Raw genomic sequence first — 19,762 nt, 5'->3', positions numbered from 1 at the left:
ACTTAATAACGAAGTGATCACTGAAGAAATCAAAGAGGAAATCAAAAAATACCTAGAAACAAATGACAATGGAGACACAAAGACTCAAAATGTATGGGATGCAGCAAAAGCACTTCTAAGAGGGAAGTTTATAGCAATACAATCCTACCTTAAGAAACAGGAAACATCTCGAATAAACAACCTAACCTTGCACCTAAAGCAATTAGAGAAAGAAGAACAAAAAAAACCCCAAAGTTAGCAGAAGGAAAGAAATCATAAAAATCAGATCAGAAATAAATGAAAAAGAAATGAAGGAAACGATACCAAAGATCAATAAAATTAAAAGCTGGTTCTTTGAAAGGATACACAAAATTGATAAACCATTAGCCAGACTCATCAAGAAAAAAAGGGAGAAGACTGAAATCAATAGAATTAGAAATGAAAAACGAGAAATAACAACTGACACTGCAGAAATACAAAAGATCATGAGAGATTACTACAAGCAACTCTATGGCAATAAAATGGACAACCTGGAAAAAATGGACAAATTCTTAGAAATGCACAACCTGCCAAGACTGAATCAGGAAGAAATAGAAAATATGAACAGACCAATCACAAGCACTGAAATTGAAACTGTGATTAAAAATCTTCCAACAAGCAAAAGCCCAGGACCACATGGCTTCACAGGCGAATTCTATCAAACATTTAGAGAAGAGCTATCACCTATCCTTCTCAAACTCTTCCAAAATATAGCAGAGGGAGGAACACTCCCCAACTCATTCTATGAGGCCACCGTCACCCTGATACCAAAACCAGACAAGGATGTCACAAAGAAAGAAAACTACAGGCCAATATCACTGATGAACATAGATGCAAAAATCCTCAACAAAATACTAGCAAACAGAATCCAACAGCACATTAAACGGATCATACACCATGATCAAGTGGGGTTTATTCCAGGAACGCAAGGATTCTTCAATATACGCAAATCAATCAACGTGATACACCATATTAACAAACTGAAGGAGAAAATCCATATGATCATCTCAATAGATGCAGAGAAAGCTTTTGACAAAATTCAACACCCATTTATGATAAAAACCCTGCAGAAAGTAGGCATAGAGGGAACTTTCCTCAACATAATAAAGGCCATATATGACAAGCCCACAGCAAACATCATCCTCAATGGTGAAAAACTGAAAGCATTTCCACTAAGATCAGGAACAAGACAAGGTTGCCCACTCTCACCACTCTTATTCAACATAGTTTTGGAAGTTTTAGCCACAGCAATCAGAGAAGAAAAGGAAATAAAAGGAATCCAAATCGGAAAAGAAGAAGTAAAGCTGTCACTGTTTGCAGATGACATGATACTATACATAGAGAATCCTAAAGATGCTACCAGAAAACTACTAGAGCTAATCAATGAATTTGGAAAAGTAGCAGGATACAAAATTAATGCACAGAAATCTCTGGCATTCCTATACACTAAGGATGAAAAATCTGAAAGTGAAATCAAGAAAACACTCCCATTTACCATTGCAACAAAAAGAATAAAATATCTAGGAATAAACCTACCTAAGGAGACAAAAGACCTGTATGCAGAAAATTATAAGACACTGATGAAAGAAATTAAAGATGATACAGATAGATGGAGAGATATACCATGTTCTTGGATTAGAAGAATCAACATTGTGGAAATGACTATACTACCCAAAGCAATCTACAGATTCAATGCAATCCCTATCAAACTACCACTGGCATTTTTCACAGAACTAGAACCAAAAATTTCACAATTTGTATGGAAACACAAAAGACCCCAAGTAGACAAAGCAATCTTGAGAATGAAAAACGGAGCTGGAGGAATCAGGCTTCCTGACTTCAGACTATACTACAAAGCTACAGTAATCAAGACAGTATGGTACTGGCACAAAAACAGAAATATAGATCAATGGAACAGGATAGAAAGCCCAGAGAAAAACCCACGCACATATGGTCACCTTATCTTTGATAAACGAGGCAGGAATGTACAGTGGAGTAAGGACAGCCTCTTCAATAAGTGGTACTGGGAAAACTGGACAGGTACAGGTAAAAGTATGAGATTAGATCACTCCCTAACACCATACACAAAAATAAGCTCAAAATGGATTAAAGACCTAAATGTAAGGCCAGAAACTATCAAACTCTTAGAGGAAAACATAGGCAGGACACTGTATGACATAAATCACAGCAAGGTCCTTTTTGACCCACCTTCTAGAGAAATGGAAATAAAAACAAAAATAAACAAATGGGACCTAATGAAACTTAAAAGCTTTTGTGCAGCAAAGGAAACCATAAACAAGACCAAAAGACAACCCTCAGAATGGGAGAAAATATTTGCAAATGAAGCAACTGACAAAGGATTAATCTCCAAAATTTGTAAGCAGCTCATGCAGCTTAATAACAAAAAAACAAACAACCCAATCCAAAAATGGGCAGAAGACCTAAACAGACATTTCTCCAAAGAAGATATACAGACTGCCAACAAACACATGAAAGAATGCTCAACATCATTAATCATTAGAGAAATGCAAATCAAAACTACAATGAGATATCATCTCACACCAGTCAGAATGGCCATCATCAAAAAATCTAGAAACAATAAATGCTGGAGAGGGTGTGGAGAAAAGGGAACCCTCTTACACTGTTGGTGGGAATGTAAATTGATACAGCCACTGTGGAGAACAGTATGGAGGTTCCTTAAAAAACTACAAATAGAACTACCATATGACCCAGCAATCCCACTACTGGGCATATACCCTGAGAAAACCAGAATTCAAAAAGAGTCATGTACCAAAATGTTCACTGCAGCTCTATTTACAGTAGCCCGGAGATGGAAACAACCTAAGTGTCCATCATCGGAAGAATGGATAAAGAAGATGTGGCACATATATACAATGGAATATTACTCAACTATAAAAAGAAACGAAATTGAGCTATTTGTAATGAGGTGGATAGACCTAGAGTCTGTCATACAGTGTGAAGTAAGTCAGAAAGAGAGAGACAAATACTGTATGCTAACACATATATATGGAATTTAAGAAAAAGAAAAATGTCATGAAAAACCTAGGGGTGAAACAGGAATAAAGACACAGACTTACTAGAGAATGGACTTGAGGATATGGGGAGGGGGAAAGGTAAACTGTGACAAAACGAGAGAGAGGCATGGACATATATACACTACCAAACGTAAGGTAGATAGCTAGTGGGAAGCAGCCGCATAGCACAGGGAGATCAGCTCGGTGTTTTGTGACCGCCTGGAGGGGTGCGATAGGGAGGGTGGGAGGGAGGGAGATGCAAGCGGGAAGAGATATGGGAACATATGTATATATATAACTGATTCATTTTGTTGTGAAGCTGAAACTAACATACCATTGTAAAGCAATTATACTCCAATAAAGGTGTTTAAAAAAAATGAATCAGAGGAGATATGGGGATAGATATATATGTATAGCTGATTCACTTTGTTATAAAGCAGAAACTAACATATCATTGTAAAGCAATTATACTCCAATAAAGACGTTTTAAAAAAATGAATCAAAGACTTAAACATTAAGACCTGAAACCATAAAACTCCTAGAAGAAAACATAGGGAGGAAGCTCCTCAATATTGGTCTTGGCAATGATTCTATAGATATGACACCAAAAGCAAAAACAGGTCTTCCCTGGTGGTGCAGTGGTTGAGAGTCCGCCTGCTGATGCAGGGGACACGGGTTCATGCCCCGGTCCAGGAGGATCCCACATGCCGCAGAGCAGCTGGGCCCGTGAGCCATGGCCGCTGAGCCTGCGCATCAAGAGCCTGTGCTCCACAACGGGAGAGGCCACAACAGTGAGAGGCCCGCGTACAGCAAAAAAAAAAAAAAAAAGCACAAACAAAAGATGAAAAAAATTCAACCAGTGGGATTACAGATACAATCAACAAAATGAAAAGGCAACATACAGAATGGGAGAAAAATTTTGCAAATCATCTATCAGATAAGGGGTTAATATCCAAAATTTATAAAGCACTCATACATCTTAATAAAAAAAAAAAACCAAACAATCCAATTTTTTAAATGAGCACAAGAGCTAAATACACGTTTTCCCAAAGAAGACATCCAAATGGCCAAAGGTACATGAGAAGGTGTTCAACATCACTAATCATAAGGGAAATGCAACTCAAAACCACAATGAGATAGCACCTCACACCTGTAAGAATGGTGATCATCAAGACCAACAAGAGAGAAGTGATAGTTATCATATGATATTTGTCTTTCTCTGTCTAACTTCACTCAGTATGACAATCTCTAGGCCCATCCATGTTGCTGCAAATGGCATTATTTCATTCTTTTTTATGGCTCAGTAATATTCAATTGTATATATGTACCACATCTCCTTTATCCATTCCTCTGTTGATGGACACATTTACAAAACAGAAATAGAGTCACAGATGTAAAAAACAAACTTATGGTTACCAGGGGGAAAGGGAGGGAGGGATACATAGGGAGACTGGGATTGACATATACACACTACTATATATAAAAATAGATAACTAATAAGGACCTACTGTATAGAACAGGGAACCCTAGTCAATACTCTGTAATAACCTATATGGGAAAAATCTAAAAAAGAGTAGATTTATATGTGTATAACTGATTCACTTCGCTGTACAGCAGATACTAACACAACACTGTAAATCAACTATACTCCAATAAAATTTTTTTTAATTAAAAACTTTAAAAAACATTAAAGAAGAGATAAGTGTTGGAGACTCTGTGGAGAAAAGGGAACCCTCCTGCACTGCTGGTGGGAATGTAAATTGGTGCAGCCACTATGGAGAACAGTATGGAGGTTCCTCAAAAAAAAATTAAAAATAGAGCTACCATATGATCCAGCAATTCCACTTTTGGATATTTATTAGAAGAAAGTGAAAACACTGACTCAAAAAGATATATGTACTCCCATATTCACTGCAGCATTTTTTATCACAGTCAAGATATGGAAACAACCTAAATGTCCATCAACAGATGAATAGATAAAGAAGATGTGACTATTTATACAATGGAATATTCAGCCATTTAAAAAAAAAAGAATAAAATCTTGCCATTTAAGAAAATACTGATGGACCATTATGCTAAGGAAATAAGTCAGACAGAGAAGGACAAATACCATATTATCTCATTTATATGTGGAATTTAAAAAAAAAAAAAAAAAAACAAGCTCATAGATACAGAGAACAGATGGGTAGGTACCAGAGGTCGGAGGTGAAGGGTGGGAAAAATGGGTGAAGGTGGTCAAAAGGTACAAACTTCCAGTTATAAAATAAGTGACTGTAGTTAACAGATCTTAAAAGTTCTCACCACAAGAAAAAAAGAAATCTGTAACTATGTATGCTGACAGACTTACTGTGGTGATCATGTCACAATATATACAAATATCAAAGCATTATGTTGTACACTTGAAACTAATATTATATATTATATGTCAATTAAAACTCAATTTTAAAAAACCTTCAGGGCTTCCCTGGTGGCGCAGTGGTTGAGAGTCCACCTGCTGATGCGGGGGACACGGGTTCGTGCCCCGGTCCGGGAAGATCCCACATGCCGCGGAGTGGCTGGGCCCGTGAGCCATGGCCACTGAGCCTGCGCGTCCGGAGCCTGTGCTCCGCAACAGGAGAGGCCACAACAGTGAGAGGCCCGCGTACCACAAACCTTCAGAGAAAATAAAAATGATATAGGTATATATAAACAAATTTATCATGTTTGTGGATTTGAAATCTGTTATTTCACTTTTCTCCAAACTGACAGTTAAATTTAATGAAATTTTAATCAACATCTGAAGTGTGCAAGTGCGTTTTATTGGGATATGATAAACTGATTCTAAAATGTATATTCAAAAGGATCTAAAATGGCCAAGATAATATTTAAAAAATCAAAGTGGAAAGAGCTACTATTCCAGATAGCAAGACATTACAATGCAACAATAATTAAGCACTCTGACATTTGTACAAGGACACACAAATATACAGTGGAAAAGAGAGCTACATAGCAGACTCTCACCCACACAGACAGATAATAAAATATGAACTCTACCTCACAAACATACTTTCCAGGATGATTACAGATCTAAGTAGAAAAGACAAAACAACAAAGCTTCAGAAGATAACAGAAGAGGCTATCTTGCTGCTTGCAGAGTAGGCAGACTTTTAAACAGAACACCCAACAACAAGCTATAGAGAAAAAGATGGATAATTGAGACTACATTAAAAGTAATCATCAGAAGACACCGTGAAGAAAGCAAAAGCTTAATTTACCAAGGGTCTGAATCCATAACTAAGAGACACTACAGCCACTAAGAAAAATACAATCAATCCAAAGAAAAATGAGCAAGACACCTCAAAGGAGACATAAGAAAAAGTTATCAACCACATTAATAATCAGAGAAAAATAAACTAAAACCGCAGTGACATAACGTTACACCTCCATCAGAATGGTTAAAGTCATACAAAAAATAAAAGAGTGACAGTACCAAAGTTGCCAAGAATGTAGAACAATGGGAATTCTCATATACTGCTGATGGAACTGTAAATTGATAGAACCACTTATGAAAACCATTTTGCCATATCTCATAAAGCTGGATACATGCATACCTACTCCTAGGTATATACCCAACAGAAATGTACAAGAACGTTCATAACAGCATTATTTGAAATCACTGCAACAATAAAACGGGTACGTTCATAAACAGCAGAGCAGCTAGGTAAAAGATGAAGTCTTCACCAGTGGGGAACCACACAAAAATGAAAACAAATGACAACTTCACTTAATGTGAGCAAAAGCAGCAGACACAGAAGAATGCGTACTGTAGGATATTTATATCAAAGTTGCAGGAGCAGGTAAAACTAAACCACAGTGTTTCAGGACTGAAACTAGGGTAGTAAAATCATTAAAAGCTGGTTGTGGTTCCCATACAAGCCAACATTAGTTACCTGTGACAGCAAGGAATGGGCGTGAGAGGAGTTTTCTGTGATGCTGTCAATGTTTTATCTACTTATTTATTTTGCATTTCAGTAACTTTATTAAAAGCTAGATCCCTTAGTACGAAAACATAATGATGGTTGGTTAGGTTACCTACACTGATGTATTCAAAATATTGAAATATATCAGCCTTTTGAGAAAGTGAAAAGTTTATCCATAAAACATCATTTACAAAAGTGTAAGATACACTGTGGTTCTTCAGTTTATTTTCCAGGGCATATCTACCCATAACTTTATGTCAAAATTGGGTACAGCCATCCTGGATAGACCCAGGCTACACGTTGAACAAAGTAATCCCTAACGCTGCAGATCTCCTTAGATTCACTGACTTACCAGAAAATCCCGACCTCAGGAACCTCATAGTTATAAAGATGCCCACTTACTTTTAATACTTTCTCTTGGCACAGTGGGGACAATATAATTTTGTATACTCTCTTCCTTTTAAGCAAAATTGTAAATTAGAAGCAATGACAGTTTGCTTTTTCTTTAATATTTATTTATTTGGCTACGCCACACGGGATCTTCATTGCCACGTGTGGGATCTTCATTGCAGCATGCGGGATCTTTAGCTGCAGCATGCGGGATCTTTAGCTGCGGCATGTGGGATCCAGTTCCCCAACCAGAGGACGAACCAGGGGCCCCTGCACTGGGAGCACAGAGTATTAGCCACTGGACCACCAGGGAAGTCCCAATGACAGTTTTATGAAAACAGTCCTTAGTAAAAACTTCTGGAGTGTTAAATCAGCAAGTTTTTGGAGTGATGCTAACAGTAATTTGAGTTATTAATACAATAGAAGTTAATTTCATAATTGGGGCTAGATTAAGGCAGTAGATCTTGTATAAAAATTTTTTATCATGGATATAAACATCACCTGTTTTCTAGAAAAAATATTAAAGATAACTTAATATGCCAAAATGACTAGGTCTGTAGTTGTGCTTTATATAAAATGCCCTCAAATTGAAATGTAATGCCCCTGTATCAGTAAAGTCCACATCTCTGGATTGTCTACTACTTGCACTACAGTGTCAAGAAACCATTTTCACTGCCTACAATACTGACCCTTGTTATGCCTTAAAAGTGCCTTTGCAAAAAGTTGCTTTTGATGTAAACCTCATAATTTAAAATTTGAAGTTACCATTTTTTAACGTTTTTATTGGAGTATAATTGCTTTACAATGGTGTGTTAGTTTCTGCTTTATAACAAAGTGAATCAGTTATTCATATACATATGTTCCCATATCTCTTCCCTCTTGCATCTCCCTCCCTCCCACCCTCCCTATCCCACCCCTACAGGCAGTCACAAAGCACCAAGCTGATCTCCCTGTGCTATGCAGCTACTTCCCACTAGCCATCTACCTTACGTTTGGTAGTGTATATATGTCCATATATACACTACCACTCTCTCATTTTGTCCCAGGTTACCCTTCCCCTTCCCTGTGACCTCAAGTCCATTCTCTAGTAGGTCTGCGTCTTTATTCCCGTCTTGCCTCTAGGTTCTTCATAACCATTTTTTTTTTTTAGATTCCATATATATGTGTTAGCATACGGTATTTGTTTTTCTCTTTCTGACTTCCTTCACTCTGTATGACAGACTCTAGGTCCATCCACCTCACTACAAATAGCTCAATTTTGTTCCTTTTTATGGCTGAGTAATATTCCATTGTATATATGTGCCACATTTTATTTATCCATTCATCTGTCAATAGACACTTAGGTTGCTTCCATGTCCTGGCTATTGTAAATAGAGCTGCAATGAACATTGCAATACATGACTCTTTTTGAATTCTGGTTTTCTCAGGGTATATGCCCAGTAGTGGGATACCACCTAAATACAATATATTGATCCAATGCAGAATGTTTTATTTCTTGACCTCGGTAGTAATTACATAAGTGATCAATCTGTGTTAAATCTTGAGCCATACATCTGTACTTTTCTATATGTAAACTGTATTTCCCATTATAAAGGCTAAAAAAAATGTTGAATCACTTTGGCATGTATGTTTAAACAGACCAAATATATGTGGGTCTCTTTCTAGATACCCTGTTCTGTTCCACTGATCTCTGTCTGCATGTCTGTCCTTATGTCTGTACCACACTGTCTTAATAAACGTAGCTTTACCATCAGTCTTGTAATCACGTAGTGTTTGTAAGTCAACCCACTTTGTTGGTCTTGTCCAGTTCTAGTTCCTCTGCACTTCAATACATATTTTAGAATCAGCTGTTAATGTCTACAAAATGCCTGCTGGGATTTTTACTGGGATTGTGTTGAATTCCTGCATTTTAATGGTGTGGTGGCAGGGCCCCCATCTACTTAGCTCTTTACATATCTTATATATATTCCACTAAATTTATCTCTACAGGGCTTTCCTGGTGGTGCAGTGGTTGAGAGTCTGCCTGCCTATGCAGGGGACATGGGTTCGTGCCCCGGTCCGGGAAGATCCCACATGCCATGGAGTGGCTGGGCCCGTGAGCCATGGCCACTGAGCCTGCACTTCGGGAACCTGTGCTCCGCAACGTGAGAGGCCACAACAGTGAGAGGCCCGCGTACCGCAAAAAAAAAAAAATTATCTCTACATATTTCATGTTTCTCATGCTATTTTTAAAAGTACTGTTTTCGCCTCATTATTTTCTAACTGTTTGTTGCTAGTATATGGAAATACAATTGATGTTCATAAGCTCACCTTAGCCTCATGAACCATTTAAATTCACATATTAGTGCTAAAGGCTATTTAATACAGTCATTGGAATTTTCTACATAAACAATCATGTCACCTGCACAGAAAGTTTTACTTCTCTCTAGTCTCTTTTTAAATAGTTCTTTTTTTTTAACATCTTTATTGGAGTATATTTGCTTTACAATTGTGTGTTAGTTTCTGCTTTATAACAAAGTGAATCAGCTTTACATATACATATATCCCCATATCCCCTCCCTCTTGCATCTCCCTCTCACCCTCCCAATTCTACCCCTCTAGGTGGTCACAAAGCACCAAGCTGATCTCCCTGTGCTATGTGGCTGCTTCCCACTATTTATTTTACATTTGGTAATGTATATATGTCCATGCAACTCCCTCTCTTTGTCCCAGCTTACCCTTCCCCGTCCCCGTGTCCTCAAGTCCATTCTCTACGTCTGCGTCTTTATTCCTGTCCTGCCCCTAGGTTCTTCAGAACCTTTTTTTTTTTTTTTTGATTCCATATATATGTGTTAGCATAGGGTATTTGTTTTTCTCTTTCTGACTTACTTCACTCTGTATGACAGACTTTAGGTCCATCCACCTCACTACAAATACTCAGATTCATTTCTTTTTATGGCTAAATGTAAGACCAGACACTATCAAACTGTTAGAGGAAAACATAGGCAGAACACTCTATGACATAAATCACAGCAAGATCCTTTTTGACCCACTTCCTAGAGAAATGGAAATAAAAACAAAAATAAACAAATGGGAACTAATGAAACTTAAAAGCTTTTGCACAGCAAAGGAAACCATAAACAAGATGAAAAGGCAACGCTCAGAATGGGAGAAAATATTTGCAAACGCAGCAACTGACAAAGGATTAATCTCCAAAATTTACAAGCAGCTCATGCAGCTCAATATCAAAAAAAACCAAAACAACCCAATCCAAAAATGGGCAGAAGGCCTAAATAGACATTTCTCCAAAGAAGATATACAGACTGCCAACAAACACATGAAAGGATGCTCAACATCACTAATCATTACAGAAATGCAAATCAAACCTACAATGAGGCATCACCTCACACCAGTCAGAATGACCATCATCAAAAAATCTACGAACAATAAATGGTGGAGAGCCATTGTGGAGAAAGGGAACCCTCCTGCAGTGTTGGTGGGAATGTAAATTGATACAGCCACTATGGAAAATAGTACGGAGGTTCCTTAAAAAACTAAAAATAGAACTACCATACGACCCAGCAATCCCACTACTGGGCATATACCCTGAGAAAACCATAATTCAAAAAGAGTCATGTACCACAATGTTCATTGCAGCTCTATTTACAATAACCAGGACATGGAAGCAACCTAAGTGTCCATTGACAGAGGAATAAAGAAGATGTGGCACATATATACAATGGAGTATTACTCAGTTTGTACCTTTTGACTACCTTCGTCCATTTTGCCCACCACCCCAGCCCTGTCTCTATTCTTTATGCTTTGTATTTCTTCCTCTTGCCTTAGTTCAGTGGCTAGAACCTCCGGGGTAGTGCTGAATAGAAGAGCAGGTGCATAAATGTGATGTAGCATGTGAGCTACTCCTACAGTAAGTGAAGTGAGCACCCTTGTCTGTTCCCATTCTTAGGTCCAAGACATTCAGTCTTTCACTATTAATCTTGCTGTCAGCTGCGGATTCTTCTTAGGTATGACCTATCAGTGTGAAGCTATTCCCTTCTCTTCTAGTTTGCCAAGAGTTTTTTTTGCGGGGGTTGTTTGTTTTTTTTTTATAAATGGGCATTAAATTTTGTCAAAGGCTTTCTCTGCGTCTATTAAGATGATCATACACTTTTCTCCTTTATGCCTTGACTGATTTTCAAATGTTCAACCAACCCTGCATTCCTCTTTATATACTGCTGGATTATATTTGTAAATGTTTTGTTTATTTTCATCAGGGACACCATCTACAGTTTCCTAGTGACTCTGTCTGGTACTGGTATCAATTTTAGTCTGATAAAGTAAGTAAAATGGTATTCACTTCTCTATTTTTTGAAAGAGGTTATGTAGGACCGGTATTATTTCTTCTTTGAAGGTTTGGGGAAATTCACCATTGAAGCCACCACAACCCAGGGTTTTCTTTGTTTTGCTAACAAGCTTGTTGTATTGACAAAACAAAATTTTAAAGGAACAGCGAGTGCAAACTTAAAACAATGCTAAAACAGCTGTGCATGTGTATACATAAATGGATGCAAATAATTCTTATTCACTGAGATGGTTTGAAAAATTTGTAAGAGCTCAAGAGAAAATAAAAATATCCATATTGCCATGAACTTGGGCGTTTATAAATTTCCTCTCTCAGTGAGCATGTATTATTTGTAACTAGAAACAAAACCAACAAATAGCAGTCAGAGCTCTCAATAAATTAAAAGGGATCTCCTCACACTCTGTTCTGAGCCTGCAGGGATGATGTAGAGGGGCTTTCTGACTTGGCTATGAGTTTACAGCAAAGTATGTATCACTGTGAAGATTCTATTAGTTGGTTTCACTAGTCTTCCACTTCTCATACAGTCAGGGCAGAGTAACACCTGACTTTTAAGAGGGTGAGAAATACCAATTTGAACTTCACGACCAGAGAAAAAGAGATGTGATGGTTCAGGTTTGTCCAATAGAGAAGACAAAGGAGTTAGAAATAAGGGCCAGGGAAAATTCATGTCAAGCCTGGAAAAATGGAGAGTATCTTCCAAATGACTAGAGGTCATTTAGAAGAGGCTAATATAATACATTTCTAATGAGGCCACAGCAACTCACAGCAACCACAGCTCAAGTGTATTGAATGGAAGATGGATGTGAAGAGAAATTTCGTAAGGTGTATTTAGAAAACCACATGAAAAGTTGAACAAACAGCCCAACTTCTCAAAATTTCTTGTTGAGTCTCTGACTTCATTGTGCCACAAGAATATTCTACCAACAGTAACATAATGCAAATATTTACATACATTCCCAGAATTAAAGGAAAAAAAACAAAGCTATCAAGTTAGGGGGCAACAGTTTTTGTAATGATTTTCCTTAAACCTTTTTTGTTGGCTCCAGATAAAATAGTGTGTATAATCTTTTGTAGCACTTGAGCTAATCCCACACCAAGTAAAGACAGGGAACTGGAAATATGTAACTCCTGTTTCTGATTAATTTTACAGAGGATGTGGGTGGTCAGACTCAGTTAGTCCAAACACTTAAGAAATCAGTTGGAAAGAAAACATCACATGAGTTCTCCTTGTTGTCAGCAGTAACACGGTGTGTGGCTGGAGAGTAGAGGGTATTCACATGAGGACAAGAGTAAGACTTGAGATTCCAAAGAATGAATAACAAATACGTTACAGAACATACAAACATGGCATTATGCTCCGATCTTCAGAGATGTCACATCTGAATTTAAACACTTAAATTACAATTCTTCCACCTGTCATTTTCTCACATAGAGACCTTAAGAGAATCTGGATAAAAGAGGGGCTGCATTTGAGGTTCAGAAGAAAGTTACTTAATAATGAATCAGGCACAGTTACTGGACAGGTGAGCTGCTCAGCTGTGCACCGAGAAGACAGACGAAGCAGGTAGGCGGGACCTTGGAAGATCCTTTTATTATAGTCGGAAGATCAAACTTGGGCAAGGGGAAAGCAGATGGAGTTCTCTAATTTTTTAGAAGTATTTGACCTATATTTAGAAGTCCATTTCCATTTAATTTAATATCTGAACTGCTGTTTGACTATGAAGAAATAAATTCACTCAAACCTAAATGTCTCTTTCCTAATCATATATTAGGGAGGAAACATGTCTCACAGACCTTACTTGTGGCACTAATAAGAATACATTTATGATATAACAGCAATAATGCTGTGAACATCACCCAGGGAGATCAACGGACTTACCCAAGGTCATTGCAAATCCAGAAAAAGAAAGTTTTCCTACCTCCAACTAAGCACATAAGCTTTCCTGCAGTACACAGAGCCTATACTCTGAGACCCTGAAAAATGATGTTTTTTAAAAAATCCAAGCTGAATACAACTTGACATTCTGGCTGGATTAAATATGTAACAAAGCTTCTAGTATTACCCAGTGGAAAGAAATTAAAAAACTAATGGAAGAGGTAGGATGCTGTAGCAATTAGCAAGATACTTTTAGAGTTACAACATTAATTTAAACCTTGTTCATAGTCTTAATTTTGAAAATGTTACTTAATCTCCCTGAACCTCACTTTTTCCTGGGTAAAATGAGGATAGTATGGGATATTGTTTGCAAATCACAGTGCTTCAAGCTCTGGTAAATGTTCGATAAATAGTACCAACTGCATGTATTAATAATAGTTAATATTGTAATCATTTACTACTCTCACCTTCAGGTGACCCACACAACAAAGCTATTATTTCTCTCAGTGACTGACACCTCAGGAAAGCACTAACCTAACAATGACCAAGAGAACACCATTTTAGTGAAGCCACGCACGCCCACACATCTCCCACCACTACACACACACTTCAGTTCTCAGAAATAATTAACTGTGAGCAGCTACTTTATTCCAGATACACTGGAACATGCTGTAAAGTGATCTACATTTCTACAGCTTCAGAAGATGGTCTCCCCATAAAGTATTAGCTAACAGCACAGCACTGCAGGGGGAACAAGGACCCGTCAGAGTGAACAAAGCAAACTGTTAGGTAAATCCATAGTTTTATAAAGTCCATAGTTACACACCTTCTATGACCAAAAAAAAAATTTTAACCTTCATTTTCTGTATTTCAGAAGTACAATTAAGAGTAACTTAACTTCAAATTGTAAATTCTGTTCTTCCACTCTTCCTAAAGCTTTCAAAAGCCTTCTCAAGTAGGAAAAAAAATTTTTGTGTGTTTCCAGACCTTATTTTTCCTTCTTTCTTCTCGTCTTTCCCACGTATTATTGCTCAGACTATTAACAACTGTGTCTGTTCATCCTCAGTGACACTTACCAACATGCAGATGCTCAAATTCCATCTTCATGGTCAGAACATTTTGCTTTATCTTTTTGGGAGACAGATCCCGACACAGCTTTTCTATTTGGCATGAGGCCTTTCCACCACAAAAGTGGATTTCTCTTACCATCCCAGGGTCAAACAGCCTGTCAGCTCTGGCCTGCTCTAATTCAGATGTTGGAAGTGTTTTAAAACAAAACAAAACAAAACAAAAAAACCCTCCTTTGAGGCAACTTCATGGCCTGTTTCAGAGACAAGCCTGCCGGGCACCACCTCCCACCCCATCACCATGGAGGGAGCCAGATTCCTGACGCAGCGTGGCCTCCCCAGAATGCCTCTGAAAACACAGCATGCACAACACAGATGAATTAAATAGAAACTCCTCTGCAGACACTTAAGTCTTTTGAGCAAGTAATCAACAAATCTGGTGTCCTAAAATGAAATTTCATAAGCACTGACTGGGTTGGAATTTAAACAAATGCTTTTGATCTGCTTCAAACCAAGCTGAATGCTTCCCTCTGCATGGGCCTTCTTCTCAGTGACAAACATTCATAACAATCCCAAGTTCTAGCCACTACTAAAGGAAGGCATCTAATTAGCTTTGATGTGCCAGCATTCAGTTAAATGGTGTAACTAAAGAGTCCTTTGGTAAACTAACAGTGAACTGTGCAAAATTTTTGAGAGTATGAATTATTAAAAATTACTCAAAAATTACATCTTCCATCCAGTCTCCCAAACTAGAAATCTTGGCTTTTGACAACCCTGCACATCCTGAATCCAGTCAGGTGACAAAAACAATCATCTCTAACTCAGACAGGACTCTGGAATTAGACTCTCATTCACCCCAATCGCTTTCGCTCTCGAATCTAGTTTGAACGATTTCAATACTTTCTTCCTTGGTCGCCAGTCTCCTGCATCCACCTCTTAACACATGGTGAGACCTCACCAAAAGCAAAGACAAGCACGCCCATCTCTCGCCAGGAAAAACGCTGTAGACCTCCAGTGATTCTGAGATGGAATTCCGGGTCCTGGTCTGGCCTGTGACTATGCCCTCATGGATGGCCATCTGCCCACCCATCTCCTCTTGTCCATCTCAAGTTCCCCTTTGTTCCTGTTGCCCAGGACAGCTCCCCATTTCCTGGATGTGCCAGGATCCATCAGAGCCTCTGGGGCAGAATGACTCCTTTTCTCAAAGACAGCTCAGCTTTCCCCCTGGCAAACTCCTACTTAACCTTCCAGTGCCACTTTGAATGCCCCCTCTCTATGGAGGGCTTCTCCCCCTTTCCTTCCCCAGGCAGTTCAGTGCATCAGCGTCTGTGTTCCCACAGCATGTTTCGCATCTGTACCAGAATTACCTCTGTGTGAGTGTTGTCTGTGTGCTGCCCTCTCCCCAGCGAGAGCATGAGCTCCCCTAAGACATGAACCACGTACTATTCCTAGGCAGGTATGGATGCTAACATTGACTGAATCCTCTACTGAATGTTAGCTTCATCATGATGTAACACAAAGTACATGAAAGTAAAGCCAGGCAACACCTGGGTTTAAATCATAAGTCCTAGCACCGTCTTCTTCTAGAAATTTAGCTGTGGAGCCTTGTGCTTCCTCACCTGTAAACTAGTAACACAACCAGCTCATGGAGAGGGAGGGGGGAGGGAGGAGGAACTAAGGAAGATTAAATGAGAAGATACATGAACACTGCCTGGACACGTCCAGGCATGAATATATGTATCAACGATAACAAAGATAAAACAGCCCTGGCACCCACTCTGTGATGGCATGTGGTCAACAACCTCCCAATATAACCAACTAGTAACAAAGACCCACAGAGGACACAGGAGCTGGCCGATGCCACAGGGTAAGTGACAGCAAAGTCAAGACTCAAGCCCAGTTGGGGATCTAACCATAAGCTCCGAACATTACTTCACTTACCTAAGTACCTGATAATTTATCTGATCCTCATCAAAATTCCTTTTACCTTCCTTTTATGGATGAAAAAACTGAGCCTCAAATAAATAACTTGCTACAAATCATACAGTTACAGGGTAAACAAGCTAGGATTCAATTCCAGTGTGTCTAAATTCAAAACACTTCAGCCAATATCTCATGGGCTATTATCAATATAAAAGGTGCAGACATACTATAAAACAGAAGACTAGCACGAACCTCTGGAACAGCACCTGTGTGGCGGTGATTCAAAATGAAGCCAGATTCCCCCTGGTTAAGGTGACCAGGAAACCTTCCTGGAAGGTTTTTTAAAGTATTAAAAAATATAAATTTGACATTAAAAAAATGAAAATTATTATTGGAAACCAAAGAGTATGTCTGGAGAGCATTCAGGAAAAGGGGGAAATCTGCAAATCAGGGACAGAAAATCACAGGGTCCTCGGGGGACCAGGGGAGGGTCAGAGTGGGGAGGGCAAATGTGGGGGAGCACGGATCCTGAAAGGGTGTACACCACATGAGCAAGAAATAAGGCAGACCTGGTCCTGGTGAGAATAAGCCACAACAAGAAGGGTTATGGGATGTACGGGGACTGATCCAGGCAAGAGGCCCAGAGCAGAGATATGGTGGGGGCCCTGGGCAGAGAGGCAGACTTCCCAGGAGCTGAGGGGCACAGATGGGGACCGCAGAGCCTCAGTGCACAGGAGGTCAAGGTTTTACACATGGAAGAAAGCCACAGTCATGCCCTTGAGAAAGGAGGACCACTTGATGACGTTTTGCAAAGGAGTCTGATTTCACATAAGTTGAATCTGAGATGCCAGTGGAACACCGAGATCAAGTCTTTCATCAGGCAGACAGACCCACAATCAGAGCTGCAGGTGTGACTGGAGCTGGGTGTCTGCATGCAGGCCAGTCCGTGGGCATATGCATGTGTGAAGACAGAGAACGGGGGGAGGGAGGGGAGAGAAACTCAAGGACTTGACTTTCTACATTTTAGCAGCAGGAAGAAGAAAGGAGAAGAAATTGTGCTATGAAGCAAGCGGAGTTTGCAAGAAGCATTGTCTAAAACCGCCTCAAATCCTACTAGAAGTTAAGGAAAGTGAATTCTCAAAACTAAGGGAACAGACATCTTTTCATAAATATCTGAAATATGTCGATGGGCCTGGAAATTGGATAGTTAAGGACAAAACGGTGGTAGAAAAGTAGAAGCAAGTTTTCCCGAAGTCTTGCAAAAAGAATTAGTCCATATAAGATGAAATTAAGGAAGGTCACATAAAACTGCAAACCTCCCAATAAAATGAGAAAGAGTCCCTGCTCAGAACCAGTGGCTGGACGGTTGCTGAGAAGAAGGAAAAACATTTGATCATGGCTACATCTGTGATCATCCTCATTCAGAGACCAGCCACTCTCCAGAGCGCAAACACAACTACACAAAACAGAGGCCTTGACAAGCCATTTCCAAAGACCAAGCACTTATAGTAATGTCACAATCAGGACTTAGAATCAACAAATTTATCAATAGGACCCATGTATCCACAAGCTATCCAGCGAAGATAGTTTATTAGCTTCATCTTACTATATATCACTTATTTTCTGAAGTTATTAACAAAGGAAGCCTCCTGTTAGAACTTGTGCATTTGTCTTAAACCATACTTAAGAGATGCTAACATGTTTGTGTCCATAGATTGTACTGATTCTGAAAGAATTTCAGTGGCCTCTGCTTGACAGACACAGTCGTCAAGAGGAGGCGTGCCAGAGTTCTACAGACTTAGATGGTGACCATTTCCTGCTAATTGCAATGCCCAGTCTCCCCCGCTCTAAAATAGACATTAATAATAATACCTCCAGGGTATTATAAGGTGTGTAAGATCAAATGACATGTGTAAAATCCTTCGCAAAGTAACAGCTCCACAAATGTTACTGTTATTTGAAGGGTCATGGAACTGGACTTCATTTTACCAGTGAGGTAACACAACTAGTAACAGAGCTTAGAAACAAAATCAATTTTCATCCCTTAGCTCAGTGCTCTTTAGTTGGATTTTAATTTCCAAGTATTATTAAATGTCAGTGTGATCTTAATTAAAGTCCTGACCCAACAAGATCCTGAGTAGGAGGTGCCTTAATTGTGTTTGCTTGGTTTTTCCTCGTGGAAACTTTGCTCATGCTCAAAGACACCGCTTCTTGCTCATAGCTAAGGAGAACATGGTTTGGCCTGGTGTCTCGTTTAATCAACGGTAGTTTACTGCTGGGTACAGAAGAGGTTAACCGGTTCCCATGAGTACTCTGTGTTCACTATATCTGATTTGTAGCCCATCATATCTGTAAGCATCCATGATCTTTATACCTTGATATAAGCTCCTTCACAAAGTTTTGTACAAATCTTTACAAGTGAAAGAATATTTCAATACAAGTTAATCCTTTAGCTAAAGAAGATAATGGCTTAGCAAATTCAACTTAATGAAAATTGTTTTCTCTAAAAGGGAAAGTGTGTTGTTTTAACCAGAAACTCAACTGGAGGGAGTTATCCCAAGCTTTAACTGAAAAAGTGCTGGGTCGGAAGAGTACAAGAAATCCTATAACTTCATCAACATCAGCATTCAAAATACTGGATTATTTTCTCTAATATGACTGTAACCAGAACTATATCTATACTTGTTTTCATCTGTTCTTAGAGAAAGAAAACTACAATGACTCTTGAGCAGTGTAGAAAGCAGCTTACATTTCTCTCCAATTTAAAAAATTTGCTAAATGAAAGAATATTTTATATTTTAAAAATCAAAAGTACTACAATTAACTTTCCAGTGAATATATTCTGTGGTGCTCAAATTTTAAAACGTCTTCCAGCAGCTCTGTAACCTTGGAAATTATATAGCTGACCCTTGAACAACAATGGTTTGAACTGCACAGGTCCACTTATACTGGGATTTTCTCAATAATAAATACTGCAGCCCAACCAGCTGGTTGAACGGCAGACACGAAGAGCTCACTATAAATTACACGCAGCTTGTCTACTGCTCGGAGGGTAGCCCTCACCCCACTTTGTTCAAGGGTCAACTGTAATCCTGTTCTGGGAATTCCCTTTCCATAATTTGAAATCACCAGAAGAGGGCAGAGCTAAGCAC

At 38.9% G+C, this 19,762-nt stretch overlaps 1 protein-coding gene across 1 annotated transcript in view; it reads right to left on the bottom strand.

The window, feature by feature from the left end:
* LOC111184024 (formin-2) overlaps positions 1-19,762 on the bottom strand; it is a 188,742-nt gene that overhangs the window by 113,874 nt on the left and 55,106 nt on the right. The gene's annotated exons all lie outside the window — the stretch shown is intronic.

The sequence above is a fragment of the Delphinapterus leucas genome, chromosome 16 (genome assembly GCF_059928025.1).
Source record: "Delphinapterus leucas isolate spDelLeu-1000000601 "Yukka" chromosome 16, BTC_Dleu_Yukka2, whole genome shotgun sequence".
NCBI classification, from domain to species: Eukaryota; Metazoa; Chordata; class Mammalia; order Artiodactyla; family Monodontidae; genus Delphinapterus; species Delphinapterus leucas.
Note: the sequence above shows the minus strand (reverse complement) of the source record. Positions and strands in the feature narration are given on the sequence as shown.